Source organism: Cupressus sempervirens, chromosome 9, assembly GCF_028749045.1.
Source record: "Cupressus sempervirens isolate cs-2001-9-10 chromosome 9, ASM2874904v1, whole genome shotgun sequence".
Taxonomy (NCBI): domain Eukaryota; kingdom Viridiplantae; phylum Streptophyta; class Pinopsida; order Cupressales; family Cupressaceae; genus Cupressus; species Cupressus sempervirens.
This window is the reverse complement of record NC_143126.1, coordinates 186015314-186031930: the sequence shown is the minus strand read 5'-3', so window position 1 is coordinate 186031930 and position 16617 is coordinate 186015314. Positions and strand designations below refer to the sequence as shown.

Sequence of the window (16617 nt, the reverse complement as noted above, 5' to 3'; positions counted from 1 at the left end):
TAATCCATGAAATGGTCAAAATAACTATGTAATGTTTTTGCTCATTCAACTAGGTAAGTACCAAGTCAAAGATATCAACGTATATATTGAACCCCTTATCGACGAGTTGGTGGTTTTATGGAATGGTGTTACTATGTATGACATTTGTAGACCAATAGGACAAAGACAATTTCAATTTTATGCAATGCTTGTATGGACAATACACGATGCCCCTGGGCTAACACATTTTTGTGGTATGTTCTCTTCTTGACACCTCTTTTTTGATATGTCAAAGTTAATACATTTAATCCAATTATACACGATCTTGTAGGTCTTCAGACAAAGGGTAAATTTGCATGTCCAGTTTGTGGTCCAAAGATGAAATCTCGTCATTCAAAAAGTTTAAGAAGGCAGGTGTTTGATGAGAATAGACACTTTTTGCATAGAAATCATAAGTACCAAATTACCGAAAAACATCTTTTCAATGGTCTAGAAGAGACTACATCAAAGCCACAGAGAATGACACCTCGTCTATGGAAGTTCGCATACAATAAAATAAATCATCAAGGTAATGTCATTCCATTTGATGCTTTTTGTTTCAAATTTATATTTCGATATTGTGTTTTGTTTACTGATGATGTGATTGATGGTTGTGAAGGTTGTCAAGACATCAATGTCCAACTTCCAAAAGGACTAAAAATTTATCCTATGCAATTTACTAGGTTGCCGTACTACGAGCAACTCCCAATTGTGCATTTGTTTGATCTTATGCATATTGGAAAGAATGTAGCAAAGACATTACGGAAAATCTTGGATGGAAGGCGTGACAATGATCAAATTGTCAAAACTTGTAGTGACATTGAAGAATCCAACCATGCAATGAAAAATGGTATTCAAAATAATAACAATGGAGACCGGATTGATTCAAGTGCCCTTAGTTGGTTATTATCAGAGCAACGGAGCAATGCTATAAAAGAATTCATAAAAAAAATACGATTTCCCACAGGATTTGCTGTGAACATAAACAATGTCATATCAAATAAAAGTGAATTTGGGCTAGGGTTATTAACATACAATTGGCATACATTTATTAAGGTAATTCATGTTATTTTTTATTCACTATATATTTATATACTGCATGTAGTTTCAATTGCATTCTTTTATAAAATATTGACAAGATCATTTTACAAATATTGTAGTACATTCTACCTCTATCTCTCCCACACCACTTTGCCAACAATGTCAAACAGGTTATATATGATCTTGGAAAATACATGAGGTGGTTGTCATCTAAAGAAATCAATAAAGAAGATATAAAATATTGGAAGAGAAAAATTTCTCTTTTGATGTGTGAAATGCAAAAGTGTCTACCTCCAAGTTTTTTCAATGCACAAGAACACTACCTCATACATCAAGTTGAGGAGATTGAATTGTGTGGACCTGTATCAACCAGGTCAATGTGGATGGTTGAGAGGCACTTGAAATTTTTGAAAGGCTTGGTTTGACAGAGAGAACATCCCGAGGGTTCTATGGTGGAGGGATATATGGTATACCAGACCATGGTGTACATTACTCAATATATTCCTAAGTTTGCAGCAAACGTCCATGTAGATCGTATTTGGGATCCCAACTCAATTAACAAATTCGAAGGGGAGTACTTGATGGGCAAAGGTAGATCGAGGAAAGTGAGAGGTAAATCTAAGATGTTATTGTAGTTAATTAATTCATATAAATCTTCAATATAAGTTATTTTTAATTGGTGTATTTTTTTGAAACAGGTGGTCGAGAGTTGGATGCAATACATTTGTATATTGCGAATAATCTTGATTGGATGACGGAATGGATTGAATGATGTCAACAAAATGGTTGCTCATTAACATGGAAAGGTGTTTCTTCATTGGTTACAGAAGCTCATCGTAATGGAGATTCCAATGTTATGCCGATGGTAGTTGATCTAGTAAAGGGTTTAAGAGGTGGAGAGGTACGTAGAAATTCATTAATGATCATAACTCGACGTATGTTTTGTATCAACTCATGATGACAATAATTTAAAAACACTTCAAAAATTGTAGGTCAAGCACCACAAAGCTATGTACTATCATGGCCACAAATTCCGCATAAAAAGGTTGGATGACACAAAGAAAACTTGTGATTCTGGGATAACTGCAGTTTTTGAGGTCACCAATATATCATTTAGAAACGACATACATCCTCAACAATCTCAAAATAATACTATTGCATCTTGGATGATATAATTGAGTGTGAATTTAACACCTTCAAAGTAGTTCTATTCGTCGTCAAATGGTACAGGTTACGACTAAATCAAAATGATCCAGATAGAACGGTTATTCAACATGATAATGGATTTACAATGATCAATACAAGGTCGTTTGAACCAGTTGGAGATGAGCCCTATGTTCTTCCAAGCCAGTGTGAGCAAGTGTTTTACTCAGAGGTTCCAAATAAATAGGGTTGGTCATTTGTTGTTAGACATGATCCAAGAGGAAGACTGATAAAGTATAATGTTATGGAAGAAGAAGATATTGAAGATGATGAAGAAGCAGATGATGATGATCCGATGATGGTGATGGTGATGATGATGATGATGATGGTGGTGATGATGATGATGGTGATGGTGATGATGGTGATGATGATGGCGATGATGGCGATGATGATGGTGATGATGGCGATGATGATGATGATGATGATGATGAGGAAGAAGAAGATAATCAATGACTACAAATGTCGTCACCCCTTCTATTGATGATATTGTGTTCCATATATTAAGGTAAATTTGTTCATGTTTACAATGTTGCATATTGTCCATGTTGTCTTCTAAGTTATTTGTAGCATACACATATCATGTAATTTTTAGCTAACTTAAGATAAATGATTAACATATGCAGTATATTTGATTACATATTTATTGTGTTCATTTCTAATGATTACAACATATGTTATTTATAGTTACCAATGTTTATGTTGTGTCTGATTATGACCCTTTTTGCAAATAGTCAATTGACTATAGTGTTGGGTGATGCAATGCACTCCCCTGCCCAGAGGTGGTTAATTATGTGGTGTTCCATGTTCACTAACAGTCATGGCTTTTGGTGCAATGGCAAATGGGCCCTACAATTGGTATCAGAGCCTGGTTTTGGCTTGGTCATGGGTTCAAATCTCCCCGATGCCTTCCCGACCCGCGTAAGCACTGGTATGCACGTCGAGGGGGAGATTGTTGGGTGATGCGATGCGCTCCCCTGCCCAAAGGTGGTTAATTATGTGGTGTTCCATGTTCACTAATAGTCATGGGTTTTGGTGCAATGGCAAATGGGCCCCATAATTGGTATCAAAGCCTGGTTTTGGCTTGGTCATGGGTTCAAATCTCCCCAGTGCCTTCCCGACCCGTGAAAGCACCTGGTATGCGCGTCGAGGGGGAGATTGTTGGGTGATACGACGCGCTCCCCTGCCCACAGGTTGTTAATTATGCGGTGTTCCATGTTCACCAATAGTCATGGCTTTTGGTGCAATGGCAAATGGGCCCTACAATTGGTATCAGAGCTTGGTTTTGGCTTGGTCATGGGTTCAAATCTCCCCGGTGCCTTCCCGACCCGCATAAGCACCTGGTATGCGCATCGAGGGGGAGATTGTTGGGTGATGCGATGCGCTCCCCTGCCCATAGGTGGTTAATTATGTGGTGTTCCATGTTCACTAACAGTCATGGCTTTTGGTACAACGACAAATGGGCCCTACAATTGGTATCAGAGCCTGATTTTGGCTTGGTCATGGGTTCAAATCTCCCCAGTGCCTTCCCGTCCTACGTAAGCACCTGGTATGTGCGTCGAGGGGGAGATTGTTGGGTGATGCGACGCGCTCACCTGCCCACAGGTGGTTAATTATGTGGTGTTCCATGTTCACTAACAGTCATGGCTTTTGGTGCAACGGCAAACGGGCCCTACATACAGGTACATCATCACCCCTTCTGCTGACGATATTTCATTCCATATATAAGAGAAATTTGTTCATGTTTGTGATGTTGCCTATTGTTCATGTTGTCTTCTAAGTTATTTGTAGCAAACGTGTATCATGTAATTTTTAGCTAACTTAAAGTAAATGATTAACATATTCAAGAAATTTGATTACATATTTATTGTGTTCATTTCTAATGATTACAACATATGTTATTTATAATTACCAATGTTTATATTGTGTCTGATTGTCACCCTTTTTGCAAATAGTCAATTGACTACAGGAAATTTGACCCATTTGGCGTGGATTGTGCATAGTGACATGGATCAGCAGGTATAAGTCAATAAATAGAAATAAATTTTTTATATTCTTCCTGTTTATCATTGAGCATGTATGTTATAAATAGACATATTATATAATCATATAATGTATATATAGACAAAGAAGGTCTGTATAGAAATATAATTGTATAATCACTTTCAACTTACTACATTTTATATTTGTCACTTTCACTTTCCATTTGATGGATTGCAGGACCCACCAAATAGGTACTTGTCGGATCTATCTACATTGAATGAGGGAAACGAGGAACTGGTAGATGAAAGCTCTACATGTAGTACAACTAAAATAGGGAGATCAACTAGAGGTCAAAAGAATAGAAATTTTTTTGATAAACACATAAAATTTTTCCTTGCTAATGGGGGTCATGTTCTTATGATGATGAGACCAAAGGCGACATCAAGGTGCCCTTTTGGTACTCACACATTGAGAAAGAATGGGTACCCAATCAGCTACCTCCAATTAACACAGATTTTTGTGTTAATGAGAGGATATATCACATTGCTCCATCCTCGTTACATGGTTTGGGCCTATTTTCCATGGATGGGATAAAGGTACGTTACAACAAAGTTGTCAAATTGTTCAAGTATGTCAGTCCATGTTACAATTACAATGATTGGATGCGGATTTTTTGGTATAAAAAAAGTATGCGTAGGTATGGGGTATCGGCTAATTATATACAATGGAAAAAAAAAATCAAAGTAAAAGATTTGCTATGTACATTGATGGGAAACCAAAAGAAATAGGTAATATTGCAGGTTTTATAAATAGTACGCGACCTTCTTCAACTAGTAAGCAACCCAATTGCATATTTGAGGCGCATGAGGGGAATGAAATTTTTGTTTGTGCAATAAAATCAATAAGTGTAAGGGAAGAACTGCTAATCGATTACCATTTAAATCGCATAGATACAAACAAAGTTAGTATCATGAGGGCTGTAAGTACTCTTTACCATTTTGTTAATAAGTTTTTTTTCTTGCTGTCTATTGCTTTCAGTTAGGTGAATTTTTTATGTTTAATCTTTGTGATAGGACGATATGGATCCGACAGATGATAGAGGTCACCAGGATGCTACTCCCACCCCTTCTTCAGTGAGGGTAAACCTTTTTGAAATTGTACAAATTAGATAGTTGAAAAATGCTATATTATTATGTTATTTCATTTACGGTGTAAGTACTATTTACCATTTTGTTAATAAGTTTTTTTTTGCTGTCTATTGCTTTCAGTTAGCTGAATTTTTTATGTTTAATCTTTGTGACAGGACAATATGGATCCGACAGATGATAGAGGTCACCAGGATGCTACTCCCACCCCTTCTTCAGTGAGGATAAACCTTTTTGAAATTGTACAAATTAGATAGTTGAAAAATGTTATATTATTACGTTATTTTATTTACATTTTTTTAGTTTTTATGATAGTTTTACTGATATTTCTCTCACAATTTGATGTTCAGGATAAGGGTAAAGCAGTATCAGTAAGTGCCGAGCCACTAGCTACGCCTTTTGATGAGGATATTGCTAAAACTCCCAATTTCATAAAAATGTTGAAGAAAAAATTTTAAAAAATTAATTTAGAAGCAATGAAAATTTTGGATGAGGAAAATATGGAATCTGAGGAGATGATGAAGAGGCTATCAGATTTGAGAGTGCAAGCTCGTCATTATGAAGTAAGCTCCAATGAATATTTAGTTATAAGAAAAGTTTAATAAAGATTTGTATTTAATAATCTTTTATGTTGTGAAGTAAAATATGTAATATTGGCAAAAATACTTTATTGATGGAATTTTTTTAAAGAGTTGTAAGAAACTTTAACTACTAAATTGTTGTTATATAGGAATTTTTGGCAACTGATCCACAACTTGGTCAAGGACAATGCGGTGAGGCCGGTAGTAGCAGAGATCTGACTGCCACTAGTAAAATAATCTGTTAGTTGAAAAGTTAGAAGGAATTTTTTATTTCAAAAATTCAAAACTTCTTAACTCTTACTTTTATTATTTCAAAATGTCTTTGCTAACAATGTATTGTTCAAGTCATCCAGTGCAGGAGACTCCTAAGAGGTTGACGGATGCCCCTATGAGATTGCCAACTACAATGTCAACAACAAGGGGACGTCTAGTTGGTAAATCCTTGTTTTTCTATATTTGGTTTTTTGTTAATTATGAGTTGATAATATGTACTTTAATATTGGGGGCATCACATAGTGTATTGTTTTCTTTGTGGTAGGAGATGCACCGTCTACTACTCCACCAAATACTAATTCACCATCATTTCCTAGAGCTACCCATATTTCTAGCACGGGAGCTATGCAGACATCATTGTTGATTGACGATGATGAATTAATGCCTTTGAAATGTCCTAAGATCCCAGGTATGATCAGTGACAACATCAATTAAGAATGACAAAAAATGAAGGTCATGGCAAGTTATATGTATTATGCACTATGTTTTTTTTTCAAGGTATACTGATTAATATAGTCACAGTACATTGTTTAGTTTCAGAACATCAGCAATAGAACCCTGGTAGAGTTTGACTAGTTTTAGACATTTAAAAAAAAATTCCAAACTTCTTTTTTGGTCAATTTTGGTCAAGTTGATCCTCCAACCCTAAAATAGATCACTAAAAAGATGAAATGTATCTCATTTTATGTATTTTTTATCACTATAAAAAGTATTCTTTGCATGATTCATTTTAATGGTTCTTACTATTAATTATCCCATGACATTTTTTGCAGGAAACGATACATTTTATAGGAGGCTTTATGACCTCATGCTGTGAAGATTCGGGCCCACCATACGTAAAAGGTGGAACATCATAACTGAACTAATTTTATCCCACTATTTTTTTTCATATCATTAATTGGTGCAACATTTTTCCTTTCATTCAGGTCTTTTCTTATACTAGCTATATCTAACAATTTTGTGTTTTTTCTTAAAAGGTGGAACTGCCAAGATCAAAAATTTAAAGATGAGCTCATCAAAGATATAGAGCATGAGTTTGGTAGTAATATTTTTTATCATAAGAAATTGTTACAAAAAGCTTCCAGACATCTTAAGGTTGTGAGGAACACATATAGAAAGAGCCTCATCCTAAACCCAAAGTACGAGCATCCTCCCTTTGTTTCGGTGAGTGACTGGAATGAGTTCATTTTGGATGCAAAGGAGAAAAGGGAATGTCCAAAAGAAAGTACACCAGAAAATCCAAAAGAATGTAAACCAGAAAATCTGAAAAGGTATGCAATAGTATTAACTACTAGTACATTAATGAGCAGATTTAGGGTTCAACTTCAGTATCAACAATTTCAACTAGCTCAATTTAATCTATCTATTGATGAAAGGTATGTAATTCATATGCTGACACAATTGCTTATAAATCTCAATCTCAATCTAGGCATAATTCTTACATAAGATATAACTGACACAACTGCTTATAAATCCTAAATTCATATGTTGACACAATTGCTTATAAATCTCAATCTCAATGCTGACACAACTGTATATATCTCAATTTGGGAATAAATCCTACATAAGATATAAATAGTGCACTTATAACTTCACATATAGCTATATTATGTCTTGAAAATATAGTAATGCTCAACTACATGTACCATAGTTGTATGTATTAGCAGTATAGGTGATAAATGATATTTAGTAATTGTAATGACAAGTACAATTTTTTTGAAAAACTTTGCAAGAATTTTACTAATGCTCAGTCTCCTAAAAGTAATAAGCATCACGTTCAATGCCAGAAACACAAGTTAATGACAACAATCACATTCCTATCTTTAAGGACTGACAACAACACTTGTAGATTTATATTTATTGCTATTGTGGAGAGATGATCCAACCTACACTAGGTAAGACAAACTATTTGAGACTTCATTTGGATGACATTATGTATGTTACCTATAGACCATGGCTAGGCATAGAGCCATATATGACACTGGGTGTGAATTATCAATGATATATAACTTCACATATAGCTATATTATGTCTTGAAAATATAGTAATGCTCAACTACATGTACCATAGTTGTATGTGTTAGCAGTATAGGTGATAAATGATATTCAGTAATTGTAATATATAATGATATATAATAATTGTAATATAATATAGTAATCATACCTGAGACCTGTAGTTAGAGCGAGATGAGACCTGTCATCATACCTCTCAGGCTGGTCATTATTATGTAGTATATGAAAATGCAGTACCTCTAGCTCAACATGTCTCAAGGTTCTTTGATTATGCTTGAGCTTCTGATGGTGTAGTGCCTCCTGTACGTGCAGATGTTACTCCTCCTCTTCCTCCTGGTGATGAGGGGAAAGGTTGTAGTTAGGTCCATGCTATCTTTTTTTCCTTTTTGTATCTTTATATTGATCATGAGATTCATTGTATATTTGATGTATCATTTTGAGACTTGAGATATTGATAGTGCTCTGATTAGCACTTAGTTTTGATCTTTTGATTGTATCACCCCTCTGACATGTCAATGATATATATATGAAACTGGATGTGAATTGTCCACTCTTAGAAATCATTAGAATTATTGATTGCAGTTTGCCCAATAAGATAATGGTGAGCTTCTGTTTACCTAAATGTCTCTATTTGGAAACTGACACTCAACTTCTGGAACATTTTGTAAAAGTGAAATTGATCAAGAAAATCACCTGTTCTGATGATGAAGATTTTGCTAATGTCAAAGTTCTACAATGCTTTCCTTATTTGGAGGAGTTGTGCATGCATTCTCCATTATTTGTTGTGTCCCCTACAAGTGTAAGCATTTATGTTATTTTAATCTGCATGAAAGCATTTGTTTGCAAGCATTTAAAGTTAGGAATTTTTTTTTGGAAAACTCTAACCCAAATTTCATTCTTATAAATAATGCTAATAATTTCTACTATTTCTTTCTACTCTATGAAATTTACTATTTATTAAACTCTTATACCTTATTTATAGGATGAAAATTATGTGGCATTATTAAAGGGAATGGTTTAAACATGATCACATACTAATTTTCTTAATTTCTATAGTAAAAGTGTTAAAGTTGACTTTTTATTTTTTTCTATTCTTAATTCTTCTTTTATTGTGTGACTTTTAAGAATAGTTGAATCTTATCTAAACAGTTTTCTATCCAAGTGTCAGCTTTTAAATCATTTTTTGTGGATGTAGACTCTACGAAACATCCTCCAAACTATGATGTAACATTTCTGATCTTCTCAAACATTTTGAATGGTGCTCCACTACTAGAAGCAATCAAAATTAACATAGATTAAGACAAGTCTTAAGTCACAAGTCTTCTGTTGGAACAATGCTAGGTAGTTCCTATTAGTTGCTAGTTATCTTAGCAAATTAGTGGGGATTTTGTTTCAGTTACAACCACCATTTATAAAATCAGTTCCATGCAGTGTGGAGGCTAAAGAAGCACTTGATGCACAAAGGTGTTGTCTTTTAAATTGAAAACAAAAAAATACTTACTTTTTAGCTACGAGTAAAAAGGAATGCTACTAAAACAATCTGAAATCTGACATTCACCCTCAAGTTTATACCTGTTGCAGCCTTGGGGATAAAAACACTTTGAGTGTGGAACGTAGGGATAAAAATTTAATCTATAAAATCTACTAGTTGTTTCAACTTTTAGCTTATCGTTTACTTTGTATGACAATGGATAATATAGACTGTCAAAATTGATGTGTAATTTTATGGAGAGGCATGTCAGAATATGGATAAATAGCATGATTACACATGTCAATTAAAGGTATGATGTTATAATTTCTTCCCTTTTTTCATATTTTTGGTGGAACATGCTACTTTATGCTAAAACCTTCATACCATAGAATAATCAACTATTTAGTACTGATCTTTATATCTATATCATCTAACATATTTCAAAATTTTCATAGGTTGTAGGACACATCAAAGGCAACAAAGGTGAGGCTAGAAAAGGTTCAGCAGCACAGACTTGGCTCTGGGGGATATTCGAAAATCAAAGCACGCGTTATAAGTAGCAATAAATGAATTGCAAAGAAAAATGATTTATAAAATGCAAATAATTTTGTTAATTAATAAAATAATGTAGGACGCTGATTTTAATCTGGAGGCCATAGAAGAACACAAAAAAATTGCCTTCAAGCAAGGCTATGTAGCAGTGGTTGAATGCCTACGACAAACTTCCATTCCCCCAACCAAACAGTCTCTTGCATCATGTGCACAAGTAAATATGCCAACATATATATTAGAAATTGAATACTTGAGCAACAATTTATTTGATAATAATGTGCATGACATTGCAATGCAGCCTATTAATCGTGACACAGATCATACGCAGCATCATGAAGCCCCTGATGTGCATTGTACTATCGATGGAGGTTCTCATTTGTTATTTAAAACTAATTATATAATTATTAATACAATTTAACATCTTTAATTGAACTTGGTGTAACATTTTTGTGTTGAGGATATAGAATCATGTCGTGCTGAACGAGTGCCGGAGGATGTTCAGACTGATCAGCAGGTAGATCATGTCGCACATTTAGGTAAAGAAAATCTATGTTTTGTTCTTTTAAAATAATTTATTGATTTATAGTTCTTGTACTTAAATAAAAACTCGTAATTCACTAATATAAAATGTTGTGAATTTAACTCATGGAGTACTTGTTATTGCAGCGGACCCCCCTTTGGTGCAACGACCTCATGATATTCCTGAACGGATGAGGAGGAGACATGTGTTAGAACCAGTACAGGAGGGGGATGACGAGGACATTGATATTCCTCTTAGAAATTTTATGAAAAGAAGAAATGGAAAGAGAGCAAAAAAGAAATGATTATTCATGAATGACTTACTCTTGAATATTGTTAATGAATATTGTGTTAATGAATATTATTCATTAATTTTGGGTGTTAATGAATTATTTAGGAATGACTTACTCTTGAATGTTGTGTGTTAATGAATTATTCATGAATGTTGTGTGTTTATGAATTTTATGTGTTAATGAATGTTATCGTGTGATTATAATGATTGAATGCTATATTTCATAAATGGATGAATTGAATGTTATAAATGTTAATGGGGATAACAAGGACATTGATATTCCTCTTAGAAATTTTATCAAAAAAAGATACAGCAAGAAAGCAAAAAAGATATGATTATTCATGAATGACTTACTCTTGAATATTGTTAATGAATATTGTGTTAATGAATATTATTCATTAATATTGGGTGTTAATGAATATTGTGTTAATGAATTATTCATGAATGACTTACTTTTGAATTATTCATGAATGTTGTTTGTTTATAAATTTTACGTGTTAATGAATGTTATCATGTGATTATAATGATTGAATGTTATATTTCAAAAATGGATGAATTGAATGTTATTAAATGTTAATAGGGAATTTAGAGTGATGTTTTGTGGGGGGGGGAGGGCCCAAATGAGCTTCCACCTTCACGTGGTTGGCCCTGTTAAGTAGAGAATATTTAAGTATTCTCGAAACCAAGTGAAGCCCAAACTTTAACGATAAGCTTGTAGTTAATAGTGACAACCAATTAGCAAGTCGAAATGAAGTTCTTCATTATAGGTACCTTTTTAGTTTTTAAAGCACAATATCATGTTTTAATATTGTATAGTTTTTTTCTTAAGTTAAAGTATTCTTTTACTATAACAACATAATTTATGACCATTTCAGTAACTATTCTAATATTGCTTTATGACAAATCTTTTTTTGGCAAAGATAGCGATACGTGGTGCTATCTATTCCTTGGTAGATTGGATTGCACAGGTCTGTATCTCAACATCAACATGGAAAATGGTGTTAAATTGCACTTTCCTTAGTCGTGGTTGCATACCTACTGCACTCTTTCATTTGAAAAATGAATAGAAATACAATTATTTTCATGTTATCTGTAGAATTATTTTTTATCATTTAAGTTTCTTGTTCTTGCAAGATGAACTACGAGATGCAGTGTTACTGGTGTTTGCAAATAAGTAGGATATTCCCAATGGAATGAATGCTACAGAGATCATGATAAACTTGGGTTGCATTCTCTTAGGTAGCGACACTTGTGAGTATTACATTCTTTATAATTTTCAGTATTAAAAATTCTAGATACTAATCATCTATTATGCTGCACTATTTCTACTTTGCATATAGTTTATCATCACTCTAGTAAATGAGAAAAAAATTGGAATATTTAGTGTTTCTTGTGAAACAACTTGTATCATGTCCTAAGGTATATATAAAGCATATGTGATTGTTTGTTTGAAATAAATCCTTTTATTTTAGTTCTTATGGCTTTTGTTTTATTTTGCAGGTTTGAAAGATTATAGTCGAATAGGGTTCAAGAATTTTGTATTACAAAAACGTCTTATTTCTTTATTGATATAGATAGATTGAGGAGGTAAAAATTTAGTTTTGATGCATACTCATATGTAGGATGCAAACTTATTTTGATGTGAAATTATGTGTGTTCTCTTTCAAATTTTACTATCAATTTTCTATCCAATTTAATGACCCAAAACTACTGAGAAAAATTGTGAAGGTACTGATCATGCCATTTATGTAGTGCTTATTGAGAGTAAGCCAGTTTATATCAGCATTAGCTATAATCTCCCTGGCATTCCACACTATACGTTCTGTGATGAGCCTATTCCATTATGGCTCACTCCCAAGTGGGCTATTTTCTTCCTTTTAGGTAAATTAGTTTCTTCTACATGGACTTTTTGTTTTGATTCTACTTTTTTTAGCATCATTATTTAGAATCTCACTCTTTGATCCATCATTAGAATGTAAGAACATAAAAATATGTAAAATGTATTTTTGTAGTTGCAGATTGCAAGTTTTTTCTCATATTACATATTTTGTATGCTCAGACAATGGATCATAGTATGATCTAAACCATTGATATTAAAAAAATACAAAATACATACACAATCAAAATCAAAAAGCCATACATAATATTCAAATAGACTATGGAAATTTGATTAGTTTGGAATTAGTTTTAATTTTTGTACTTGTACAATGTCCTACATGTCTAAGTATTAAATGTGTGAGTTGTTCATGTTGTGGATCTCGGCCTCTTGTTTCTGACTGAAAATTTTCTTTTGAGGGTTGATCAAGATTTTTTAGTCTTTGGCCTCCTGTCTTTTTTGTATTTTCAAGATCTTAATGTTTGTAAGTTTAATTTGGTTTGGTTGATCAACATTTTCATTTGTAGAATCAATGAAACACATTTGAGGATTTTTTTCATTCATGTTATTTTAAATGTTGTCAGATTAGTTTTCTCATTATACTATATTCAACTCTTCCTTAGTTGATCTAGTGTATATCTTTTAGCATGCAAGGTTCACCACACATACTATTTCCAATACTTTGTTTGATAGTAGTAAGGTTTAAATTATCATTCAAGATATTGGGTCGATGTGTAAACTTTATTCCCTTTTCATTGTTTCTTAATGTGTGTGTACCCTTTGCAAAATGAATTTAGAAGTGTGCTTTTTGTTTTGTTTCACCATGACATGTTCTTATAGTTTTCCAATGTTTGAAAGGTCTTGGTGGGTCACAAAATCCATTAATTAAATTAAAAGCAAGGTTTGTATGTCATGAAACTCTTGCATTGCTCATTGCATTTGAAGCCACTTGTAACTTGTTTTTTTAATAGTTCTTTTGGCTAGCATGAACTATAGGCTAAGAAATCCAAGAAGTTTGGAAGTAGCTATGGAAACAACTATAGAGTTCCTAAATGCAATAGTTAAGCAAGTGTTGGTCAGGGGTCCAAAGATGAGGGTTGTTAAGGAAAAAGATGCATTTATGGAATTGAAAAATGCTTTAGGTTATGTTGTGGTCGCAATGCCATCAACTAAGGGTAAAGTTTCAGAGACTCTTCCACATTTCATAAGAACTTACTGGGGTGTAGTCGATACTGCATTCTGTGCTGAAATAGTCGAGTCTGTAGATGCTTACTTATTTGCAGGGCCCATTTTTAATGAATATATTAGCTCAATAGGATATTCATTACTCTTGAAGAAGGAGAAAGCTATAATTGTGCAGCCTAATCTGGTAACTATCACAAATGGACCTACTTTTGGGTGTATATTAATGAAATACTTCTTAGAAGCCATCGCAAAGAAGTTGAAGCACAATACAATGGCCTTCGATAATTATTAGAATATATTTGTGCCTCATGATGTTCCCTTGAAAGGTGCTCCAAACAAAGCTCTTAGAGTCAAATTGTTATTCAAACACATCCAGGTAGAATTATTGAGAATCACTACATATCATAAAATGACTTATGGTTCAATCGGTACTTCAATCCTTGGTTTTGTTGTTGTTCCTATAAATTAATGAGTAAACACTTCTTATTTGTAGGCCATGCTATCAAATGAGATAGATGTCATTGCAGAAACGGGTGACTCTTGGTTCAACTTCCATAAGCTTAAACTTTCAGAGAAATGCAGGTAATGCAAAATCTCTTGCAAAATTTTATATAAGTAAATTTCTAACTCATTTATTTTGATGATGGATCATAGTGTATGTTTTAAAATGTTGATCTAACCAAGAAACTATTGAACAAAAAAATTTTGAACAACAAAGTTCATAAAATTATAATACATGATTTGTCTAACTGACTAGCTTGTTACCTGTAAGTCACAAATTTGTGCTGAAATAGTTCCTACAATTTATTGCAATTATTTATGCCCCTATTTGGAATTAGTTATCAGATTTAGTTTGAAGAATCAGTAATTTGTGACATTATTTTTCTTAAGGATTGTGTCAATGTTGAATGATTCATTCTAATGTTGATTTTTTAGGTATGAGTTTCAGATGCAATATGGATCAATTGGTTGGTCTATTGGAGCTACACTGGGATATGCTCAAGCATTGTACAGGATGAGTTTAAGGCCCAATCCCATCACCTTGAGAGGATCATAAGGCTTTTATTCCATCTTCATTGATATTCCCCAAAACCATTTATATCTCTACTAGCATACTTCCTTCATTGCAATAGTCTTTGAATATCCATTCTTGCTATTACAATCAATGCTAGCAAAGCTTTAACACACAAATCCACTCAGAGTTTCAAAAGAGAGCTAAGGTTAGATTGAAGGATGTGGAATTTCTTTCTCTCTCCAGACCATGTGGCAACAATTTTAGCAATTTTGCAGTACCACCTAGAATACTTAAATGATGCCCTAATTCTTTCTCATTGCTTATTCCACAAAGTGCCTGTAACGTAGAACTTTGTATAACATAGTGCCCCTCATAACCAGTCTATGTTGCACTACTATTAACTACGTACATAATTCCTCCCTACTACCCTCAACCCTTAAGCATACTTGGATCTCTCAATGGCTGCATAGTACTTGCACTTAAATCAATTTTATTAAGTTATTGACTGCACATCTTTTCTTGTGTTTTTCTACAAACACAATATTTTAGAATAATTTCTAAATCCATTTGCAATCCTTGAATGATACATGATGTCCAAGTTTCAGCTATTTAATTGCTATTATTGAGTTTCTAAAGGATCCATGTAACTCATCATTTTATGAAAGGTTCAGTTAGTTTACTAAATCTTTCTTTCTAGTTGCAAAAAAATGCAATAACTATATGCAAGAATAATGAACTGAAAAGTGATCCAAACTAAACTGAATCAAATATCAACACACCTAACAAGACAAATGACACACATTAGCACTAAATTTTTCATCCAATAAAACAATAAAATAAACACAATTGCTATTAAAATCTTGTACTACCTTTTTATGTTTATCACTTACCTATCTGCAACTCCACAATCGATATTGACAGTCTCTTGCCCTCACCATGCAATTGAATTACTTTAGTTTTATTGATGCAGCTGAACTACGAGTGCCTTTTGTGTTGACAAATCGTAAGCTTTCAACTTTTGTGAAGCCATTACGGATGCAAATGAACAACTGGTGAGGTGTCAATTTTAAGGCAATTTTTTGTTTCTATAATGTACAGTTCAATTGCCATAAATATTTCATCTAGATTTTTAGTTGATAGATTGTTAACTTTTCATGTCATTTTCTACTTTGGTTGGGTAGTTCTCCTTGCATTTGTAAATCATAAATCTTGCTGCAGTCTTTAGCCTAATGACAGTTTGGTATTACATCCAAGGTGATAACATAGTTGACTTAAAACTTTTCATTAAAGAAAACATCAAAGGATAATATTTGAATTATGGATATTTGTAAATTATGTTGGTTTTAGACATAGTTATAGTTATATATGCACTCTTATGATGATGTGATTGGGACTGTAAGTTTTTTTTGTCACGTTTATCTGTTTGAAAAATAAATGAAATTATTGGCTTTCAT

General features: G+C 33.2%; 1 pseudogene; it reads left to right on the top strand.

The window, feature by feature from the left end:
• Positions 1-8194: 8194 nt before the first annotated feature.
• Positions 8195-15205, top strand: LOC149538096 (pyruvate decarboxylase 1-like; annotated as a pseudogene).
• Positions 15206-16617: the final 1412 nt, after the last annotated feature.